Raw genomic sequence first — 11,016 nt, 5'->3', positions numbered from 1 at the left:
TCGTTGAAACCAAGCCCGAGGAGCTTGTTTCAAACCATATAGAGATTTCTTTAGTTGGCAATTTGGCATATCATAGGCTGAATTTCTTGCAACCCAAACATAAGGTAGAACTATCAGTTGGGAAAGTGTTCACACGATCCAAGGGGTATCCAGATCTCCAACATAAACCCTAATTCCTCCAACATTATATGGTGCAGGTTGAGCTCTCCATGGATTTAGTTAGTACAACAAAATATCTAGGTAATATTTGCAACCATGTGCATACATTAGATTGATAGCATGTGAGTTAGAGAGAGAGGGTAGTGAGAGAGAGGTAGAGATCGAGTTATGAGATAGGAAGATAGGGTATTGGAGAAGTTTGCATTTGATTGTTGTAATCTTACATGGGTTTGTTTTGTACATTTCATATCTATAAAGATATCATTCATGTATAAGTACTTGGTCTTTTGAAATTATACATAACATGTAACATATATATAAATATATGTACTAAGATTGTTATATATAAATAAAATACATAACCATACATGTATTTGTATTTTTGTTTTTTTTTATAAAAATAAATGGCATATATATACTAGGTATTTATAAATTATATGACATATACATATTTGGTATTTATAAAATTTTGGCATATACACTCATATGTACATACACATGTTCTATAATAATGTTATTATTTTTCCGTCGTCTTAATTCATAACAAGCGAACTTGATTTCTTAAAATGTTTCATACGTGTCTATTGATCGTGTCAATCGTGATGATTTCAAAAAATGTACACCGGATGAAATTCTGATACTCGAAATCATGTTTAAACAACAAGTAGAGTTTCGTGCTCAAATGGTTACTATTTGATAGTTTTTCATGAAACCGGTTCCACTTTGGGATGAAATATTTTTTAAATGAAATCGAATGTTAGACGTAAGTCTGGGTTCAAAATGGATTAATTCACGAGCAATTAAGCATACCACAACCTCATTTGCTTATTAAAAATAAAGTTGTAACGTACAATAAGTCTAATTACAATGGACTTCACGACGTTTGACCGATGGTTCTTGACCTATTTTTACCAATTGTTACACAAACCTAGTTCATTAACATAACACACATTAACATTGCATGGTTATGATAGTCACTATTAATTTTCCACACACCATCTCATATAATTACGAGTGTCATAAAAGTTCATTAAATGTATCAATATTTGTAAGGAGTTTGAAGTGTGTTCTTCATCCTTCTCGTTCTAATTATGCATTATAACTTCCTTTGCGTGTTCAAAAAAGTATAAAAAACATTTACTATACTTTGATTGTTATATGTTTTAAAATTTCAGAATTATCAGATTGATTTTATTCACCCTCATCTATAACAAGTTTAATCTAATTTGGGAACAACATCATATGTCTTCCACACGTCTATGAAGTATGAAATACCATGTGGAAATCTACAATATCTTTAGGGCAAATTCCAATAAGTCACTAAGTTTACAAGAAAATTTGATTTTGTCATTGTGTTATTTTTCTTCTCAAATTGGACACTTCGTTTTCCAATTTGTATAATTCTTACCACTTGACCATTAACCCGGTTGTCTGTTGATATGACATGCTGACATGTCAGTTTTGATGACAAAGCATGTTCACATTGCATGATAACGGGACACTTTTGGTGACATCATATCCTAGATGTCAAAATTGAAAAAAAAACTAAAATATAGTGACTTTTATAAAAAAAAAATTATAAAATGTAGAGACTTTTGTGCACTTTCCCTTATTATGTATGAACATTTTTTTTCTAATAACCACCTCAAACGTAGATTGATTCTTTTTCTATTTCTTGTGAACAGAACTTTTCCAGATCTAGATTCAAGCAACCGTTAGAGAGAAAACTTGAATCCAAGGATTTAGTTGAATTTTACATTCATGAGATATGAATTAAAACTAAATCCCCTCTACAGAGCAGTCATCGAAGTGAACCCATATGCATTTCATGAAGTTGAAAAAGCTGATGAAGAGCGAAAGGCTAATCCCCCCACGTCGCATTTTGGGTTGCATGGTATCCCTATTTTAGTCAAAGATTTCATTGCAACCAAAGATAAGCTTAACACGACTGCAAAATCATACACACTTCTTAAGTCGGTGGATCCTTGGGATGTTGGTGTAGTGAAGAAGTTGAGAGAATCATGGACAATTATACTTGGGAAAGCAAGCTTGAATGAGTAGGATCATAACAGAAGTTCCAATACACCTATTAGCTGGAATGCTAGAGCTAAACAAGCAGTTGTAAGTTCACACGTTCATTCTTTTTGAAAATATGATAAACTAAGTTGATTCAACTTACAAAATTATTGTTTGGTTAATTTTACTACATAAATGATACTTTCTTGTTACTAAAACATTAAGTATTCCATGGGTCTATTTATATATGTCATTGAATGTAACAAAATTAATTGATATAATACAAAGTTAATTAAGTATGTATCTAAATACTTGTATTATATTGAAGGACTTTCTGAATTTGTGCAGAAGCTATATGTAGCAACTGTTGATCCATATGGTTCAAGCACATGATCAACTAATTGCAACAAACATGGTAACTGTATCACTTAGCATAGAAACAAATGGACCAATCCTATGTCCTTCAAGTGCTAACTCAGTTGTTACTCTGATAGACAATCTAGAAGTCACCAACTACAACGATACCCTACTAATGTTATTCTATGTGAGACTATAAAAATAAGGTCGTATACGAAGCTACAATTACAATTAGCACCCTTATTGTGCTTGTGCATTAGGTTTTTTCATATACCACTTGAATAGTTATGGTTATACGCTTTCACATGGATGTACTTTAAGAAGGAAGAGAAGAATAACCTCAAACATTTTGGAAAATATATAATTATACCAAATTGCACAAAAGTCACTACATTTTGGAAAATTTACACAAAAGTCACTATATTTTAGTTTTTTTTTTCCCAATTTCGACACCTAGAATATGATGTCACAAAAAATGTCACGCTATCATGCAATATCAAAATGCCACATCATCAAAATTGACACTTCAACATGCAATCAGGCTGACCGGTTAAGTGATCAGAGTTATAACAAATTGGAAAACGAAGTGTTCAATATGAGTCGAAAAATAATCTAATTCCAAAATCGAATTTCGTATAAACTTAATGACTTTTGTGGACTTTGCTCCTATATTTTTTATATATGCAAGTATATCTAAATTATGGACCACTTATGTGATATTTTATTTGTAATCTATTTAATGGTTGAAAACATTGTCTTATAATTCGTATATGTTGTATAAATTTATAAAAAAAAACAAATATTATATTTTTTTTGAACAGCAGCAACAAATATATTAAAAAAAAACAAACCTCTAGCAAGAAGCTAGAGAAAAGAACAAGTTAAGGCTGGATTGGATTTAGTAACCACATCGTCCAATTAACCCGAGCCTTAGAATTCCGAAACGAAAACCAACGAAAAGAAAGATCCACAACAGAATCAAAGAGTCTATCTTTTCTAGGCTTAATACTATTAAAAAGTAAGGAATTACGAAACGTCCAAAGCACCCATATGACCACCATGAACACCGACTCAACAATCGAGCGCTCCATATGAATAGTCGATCTCGAATCCACCCAATCCATGACGTCACGGATAGAAGAGAACACAGGAAAGTCCAAATGAAGCCACTGCCCTACCCGAATCCACACCTGATCAACAACCGAACACTGCAGCAACAAATGATTCACATTTTCTTGAGAGTTATGGCACACAGGACACATTAAGGAATCTATCGCCACCCCCTTTCCACCAATTTAGTTCTAACCGGAATGCGATCCAAAAGCACACGCCATAAAAAGATATTAATTTTAATAGGAACAAAACGGTTCCACCTCGTAGGCGTACTACCCATAGGAAGCGTCATATCATCAACCCAGTGCCTTGTTGATTTAACTATAAAAATACATGACGGGTCAAGCTCCCAAGACCACTTATCTGGCATCTCCCCTATACGAATATGATTTAAAAACTCCACCAGATCATCAAATTGGGTTGATTCAGCACCTCCTCTAATCTCCCGTCGCTAATGAAAATTCCACCCCCCGAATCTCAATAATCACTAACCCGAGCATCTTGATTAAAGGCCAAAGCAAAAAGCCTCCCAAACCGTTCTTTAAGAGGAATATCCAAGCACCAAACATCCTTCCAGAACCTCGTTTGGGTCCCATTCCCCACCACTCTATGCATGAGATTAGAAGGAATACAACCATTCTCATGAAAATGATTAATAGATCTAACAATCTTTTGCAAAACACCCCCTCCACTTCCAATTCTTGAATCATCTAAAAAACCACCACCTTCCCCATGACAAAATTTGACAATTTTAACCCAAAGAGCTCCCTTGTCATTAAGAAATCGCCACTTCCATTTATAAAGAAGAACGAGGTTAAAAGCATCCAAACTACCAACCCCGAGACCTCCATGAGAATATGAATTCAAGATCAACTTCCAATTAACCCAATGAATACGATGTTGACCTTCCTCCACTCCCCAAAAAAACCGAGCCCTTAGAGACTCAAGAGAGTGACAAACAGTCGCAGGAAGACGAAACAAAGAGAAGAAGTAAATACCCAAACTCCCTAAGACCGACTTAATAAGAGTCAGACGACCTCCAATGGACAACAACTTGACCTTCCAAGAAGATAAACTCTTCTTAAATCGATCGATAATCATCTGCCAACCTTTAAGACGAACCATAGATTCTCCAATCGGAATACCAAGATAAACAAAAGGGAAAGTTCCAGCCGAACACCCGGTATAAGAAGCTAAATTAGCAGTCTCCGCCGAATTAACCCCTACCCCGTAAAGATTTGATTTATTAAGATTGAGATTAAGGGCTGATACCAAATAAAAGCACCTCAGAATACATATCAAATTCTGAATATTAGAAACATCCCATTCCCCTAGAAAAGTCGCATCATCTGCGTAAAACAAGTGAGAAATGCGAACCTCATCAGAACCCATATGAGCACCCCGAAATATACCGTCAGCTACCGCATCCTCTAAGGCAATATGAAGCCCTTTCCATAGCTATGATGAATAAAAAAGGAGAAAGGGGATCTCCTTGTCTAAGACCTCTAAAAATCTGAAACTCATCAGTGGGGCTCCCATTAATCAGCACCGAAGATCTAACATTAGAGCACAAACCACGAATCCAGGCTCTCCATTTCTCACCAAAGCCGAGAAACCCCATAATCTTATCCAGATACTCCCAGCTCACATAATCATAAGCCTTTTCAAAATCAACTTTAAACATCATCAGCTTTTTCTTTTTCTTTTTAAACCACCTCACTAGCTCATTAATCATCAACGGCCCATCAAGAATTTGACGGGACTTAAGAAAAGCCGATTGCTCTAACCCAATAATATCATGGAGAACATGAGCCAACCTATTAGTCATCAATTTTGCAATAATCTTAAATTGCAGCCCAATAAGACTAATAGGGCGATAATCCTTGATACAAAGAGGATTATCAGATTTGGGGATCAAAGTAATAAAGGATGAGTTACACCCCTTCGGGAAAACCGGTTTGGCAAAAAACTCTTGCACAAAAGCGATGACATCATCTGCAAGAATCTCCCAGAAGTGTCTGAGAAAATGGAATGTAAAGCCATCTGAACCAGGGGCACGATCTACACCACAATCCCAAACTACATTCTTAATCTCTTCAGCCGTGAATTCCACCTCAATAGAAGAAGCAACCTTAGGATCCAACGACTTGAATCTAGGACTTCGACGATCAAAACTAACACCAAGAAAAGGCTGAAACTTACCTGCATAAAAATCGAAAAAAGCCTTCTTAATACTAGCAGGCTCCGAAATCCACTCCCCATCAATAGTAACCCCTCTAATCATCAACTGCCTTCTACTTTTTTTCAGTAATGCATGAAAGAACGCAGCATTCTCATCTCCCTCCACAACCCACGTAGCTTTAACCTTTTGAGCAACATCCAACGATCTAACTTTTTTTAAATTCGTTAAATCACCAAGTATTCCTCTTCTTTCACGAATAAGGTCATCACTAGATTGGCCATCATCAATAAAGTTATCAATCTCTACTAATCGCCCCAACAACTGCGATGAAGAAAGATGCGCAGCCGACCTAGTCTCCGCATTCCAAGATCGAATCCTAGCTTTAATAAATTTAAGTTTGTTTTTTAAAACAACAAACATTATATTATATAAATTAGTGCAGAAACATGCATAAGAAAGATCTACTTATTAAAGAAAATGATTCTTAGTTTAATACATAATAAGTCCAATTATTTACTTTTGATTAAGAAAAAAAAATAATAATAAAGATTTAAATTAGAACCAAGTTGAAAGAGTTGCTCACTAAAATGATAAAAACATGTTATAGTTTTTGTATTTTAGATATGGGTCCTCCTATTCGCACGAAACGAGTCGTGTAATTGTTTTGGTATTTATGCCTGAAGTTTGAAAACTGACAATCTGTCACAACCGCTTTATATATGAAAATGTTATTATATAATTTCTCATTAATCCCTTTATTAATACACAATGTTCATATTTCATCCTATACTTTTTCGACTTTTAAAAATTCACTATATTAATCTATTCTATTAGAAATATGCTCATATGTGTATGATAATATTTAAAAATATATACATAATTTTTAACCTATAGTATTAGTCTAATTCATTTGTAAACTCAATCAACATTTAAAAATTAGTTTTTAAAAACTCAATTAGTATTTAAAATTAATTAGTGTTTTAAAAAATTAGCATTTAGAGTTGGTGTTTAAAAACTCAAGTAGTGTTTAAAATTAACATTTACAAACTCAATTAACGTATTAGAACTCAGTTGGCGTTTAAAAACTCAATTAGTGTTAATTAGAAAATAACACTTTCATAAGTTTAAAATTATACAAATATTGAAGGATCATAAACCGTTATTAAATTAGTGTTTTTTTCTAACATGGGAAATCCATCGGCATTTCGTTTTTTTTAATATGTATATAAATAAAAAAGAAAGCTATAAATAAAATGGGAAAATACAAATCTAGCAATTTTTGTTAATTATTTATCAAAAAATAGCCAAAAAAAATAATACTTAGCCAAAAATAGCCCTTAAAAACGTAGTCAACTTTTGGTTGACTACGGTCAACATTGTTGACTATTATTTTATGCCTTAAAGTAGTGTTTCGTGCTAAAGGCTACTGTTTCACGGGCCCGTTTACTTTTTCGTGGCCCATTAGCCCAAAGTATATAATGATTTTTTTTCCAGATTAGGTCATTTTTCCTATTGTTTTCTTTGGTTTGGCTACTTTTTTGTCTCAATGGAGCACCCAAAGAACAACCAGGTTTGTCTACTTTTCATCAAAATTTTACCGTGTTTGTGATTAGGAGTAGGTTTTGTATATGTGGTTAAATTCTTTTTGAAAAAAATCGGAAAAAAATATATAAAACTGTAGGTTTCATACTAAACCTACGGTGTACAAGTGTCGATGATTAGACTTCAAGTTTGTTGCACAACAAGTGTGTTGGTCAACAACTTTTGTGACTTGGAAAGCAGTAGTCGATTTGATTCCCCTTGCCCTAACCATCCAAGAACAATTTTCTACCAAACAAACCACCTCGAACCTCTCTTTGCTCGATCTGGTAGTCTTATACTGCTTACCTTGTTCCATGCATTGTCTTCCAATTGCAAGCTTGAGCAACTCTTTGTCATAAAAAATGTCTAGAACCTTAATCTCTTCATTTATATCCAGCCTCTGACATGGAATGTTCACATCATCGTTTACAGGACACGAAGGCAATGGGGGCATACCGTGAAACATGTTATCTGAATAAATAAGTTTAGGTTCATCATCAAATTCTTCTCCGTTAGAATCACTCTCTCGGACGGATATATCCAACTTATCATAATCCGCAAACTCGCTATATCCTTTTAGTTCACCATAATTGGAACATATTAAGTAAAAGGTTTAAAATAAAATTTTGAAAAACAAAAGGTAAATTTTGAAAGATAAATAAAAGCATGAGGACAACATTTGAAAATTAAAATAACATTATATTCGGGATATATATATATATATATATATATATATATATATATATATATATATATATATATATATATATATATATATATTGGGTGCTCCTATATACACGAATAAAATCGTGTAATTGATATGTGTATTAATATGTGTGCCAATCATTCTATCTCAATTATTGTATTAATATGTGTACCAATCATTCTATCGATAAAATGTAATATTACAATTTTATACCCTCAGTTTACGTTGTAGTTTTAAAAAAGACCCTAAATTTTATCAATTTAAATCTTAAACCCTTAAAACTTTATTAATTTTGAAAACTAACAAATAGAAACATATTATTTATTCATAAAAGTTGTATAATTAAAATGATCTCATTAATACATTTACAAGAAGAGTAATAATGAATATTATTAAATATTAATAGAAAAAAATTAATTTGTTAAATAAGAAATATAAACTATGAAACATTAACAAAAATAGAAGGGATAAAAATGAAAATTTGGTTACAATTTCTTTCTATATATAGATTTTCTTATATGTTAAACTGAAAGTGACTTGCAATGTTATTTTGAAAGTAACTTTCTTTAAAAGCAAACATACGATACTTGTTATAAATATAGATTTTATTAAATGACAAGTTGGGAAGAATGGATGGGTGACACATATTATGAGGTATTTGTACTTAACCTTTCTTATTATTATTATTATTATTATTATTATTATTATTATTATTATTATTATTATTATCATTATTATTATTATTATTATTAAATGTATGTTTTTCTCTTTGTTATGTTTAGAGAGATGATATTCATCCAATGGAGACAAATGAAGTAGATGAAAATAATAGCTTCAATGAAAGTAACTATTTTTTCGACGACACATCGCCATTTGAAACGGATATTCATCCAATGGACACAAATGAAGCAGATGAAAATGAAAGTTTGAATGAAAGTCGTTATTTCTTCGATGACACATCACCATTCAAAACAGATAAGGTATAAATTCATTAGTATGTTGTTACAGTAATGTTAGCATCGAGTGGATTTGTTAGCCACTGATAATAATATAATTGCCAGGTGTTCAATTCTCGTCAAGAATTGATGGATTGGGTGCAAAATATGGCAAATACTTTAGGTTATGTCATCGTCATAAAAAATTCGAAACGTAACTTTAATGTTGTATTTCAATGTGACCGTGGAAGTACATACAAACGTACAAAAATCTCTAAAAAAAACAGGGACAAAAAAAATTAATTGTCCATTTAGCCTACAGGGTAAATATTCGTCAGTAGAAAATTCTTAGAAGATAAAAATGATATGTGAATTTCATAACCATGAGCCGTCATTATATTTGGAAGGTCATCCTTATCCACGACGGCTAACTGAATATGAATGTCGAGTAGTGGAAGATTTGTTGAAAAAAAATGTCAAACCAAAAGATATATTATCTGCACTAAAAAACCTAAATCCAAAAAATGTATCTACTCTCAAAACTATCTACAATGCAGACGAAAAACTTCGACGTAGGGAGAGAGAAGGTAAAACTCAAATGCAAGGTGTTATGGAATTTCTAGATCAAAATGGATATGTTTATTATAGTCGTGCAAATGTTTTGACAAATAAGTTAGAAGATTTATTCTTTGCTCATCCAAGATCATTAGAAATATGGCGTGCATTTCCACATGTCTTGTTAATGGATGCAACATATAAGACAAACAAGTACGAGATGCCTCTATTGGAGATTGTTGGTGTAACTCCAACAAATATGACATTTTCCATTGCATTTGTGTACATGCATGAAGAAAAACAGTCCAACTATGTTTTGGCTTTAGACTGTCTAAAATCGGTAATAGAAGGATGTATGTTGCCGCGTGTTATTGTGACCGATAGAGAAATGGCTCTCATGAACGCATACGCTATTATATTTCCAGATGCTAAAGGATTACTTTGCAGATGGCATATAAATAACAATATCATGAAGAAATGCAAATCATGTTGGGATGTTCTTTATACGTCATGGACGAGGTTGGTTAACTCTGAAACAAAGGAAGCATACAACAAGAATTTGGCACAAGTTGAAAAAATTACGAACAATTATCCAGGTATTTTTAAATATACATTATAATATGTTATAATTCATTACATCAACTGAAATTTGTTTATGTATTTCAGATGCATTTTCTTATCTAAACAAAACATGGTTGACACCACACAATGAAAAGTTTGTGTCTGCATGGACCGATAAGTTTCTTAACTTTGGCAACCACACAACTAATAGAGCTGAAAGTCAACATGCCAAGTTAAAAAGATATGTCGAGACATCGCGATCAGATATCGCCAAATCATTGAAGCGTATTGCTGATGTTGTTGAGTCACAATACACAGGTATAAAAGCGAGTCTTACGCATAACAAAATTTTTATTGTACATCGGTACTACGAAATACCACATCTAAAACCATTGTGTCGTTTCGTTTCAATTTATGCACTTGATATCATTTTCAAAGAATATGAGCGGTCCAAAGAATTTGGATTTGTTTATGAAAATTGTGGATGTCAAGTACGTACAAGTTATGGGCTGCCATGTGCGCATGAACAAGCTATATTTGTTAAAAAAGGTCATTATGTACCGCTTCATTCAGTCGATAAGTTTTGGAAGAAACTTGATTTATTAGAATGCAAATCGTTAGAAGATGACAATTTGGGTTGTGCAGTTGAGGTAAATATGTTTAATGCTCATTACGAAAAACAATCAAGACCTGTTAAGTTAAGTTTAGCAAGGAAGTTACTAAACTTAATCACGTCGTCAACAACTTCAGTTTCTGAACCTGCTACTCACAAAAATACTCGTGAGCGCCCCTCCTTAAAGAAGAAACTTTTCAAGAAAACCCATATCGATTTAACCCAGGACCCACCAACT

The 11,016-nt window shown here is 32.8% G+C and overlaps 1 long non-coding RNA gene across 1 annotated transcript; it reads left to right on the top strand.

Moving 5' to 3' along the window:
- Positions 1 to 8,993: 8,993 nt before the first annotated feature.
- On the top strand, positions 8,994 to 10,309 carry LOC145112171 (uncharacterized). Its single transcript, XR_013710445.1, has 3 exons — positions 8,994 to 9,094; positions 10,052 to 10,200; positions 10,271 to 10,309. It is a non-coding gene; the product is annotated as an uncharacterized LOC145112171 (long non-coding RNA).
- Positions 10,310 to 11,016: the final 707 nt, after the last annotated feature.

Source organism: Lactuca virosa, chromosome 5 (assembly GCF_052849685.1).
Source record: "Lactuca virosa cultivar CGN04683 chromosome 5, Lactuca_virosa_CGN04683_v6, whole genome shotgun sequence".
Lineage (NCBI taxonomy): Eukaryota > Viridiplantae > Streptophyta > Magnoliopsida > Asterales > Asteraceae > Lactuca > Lactuca virosa.
This window is presented reverse-complemented; position numbering and strand designations above follow the sequence as displayed.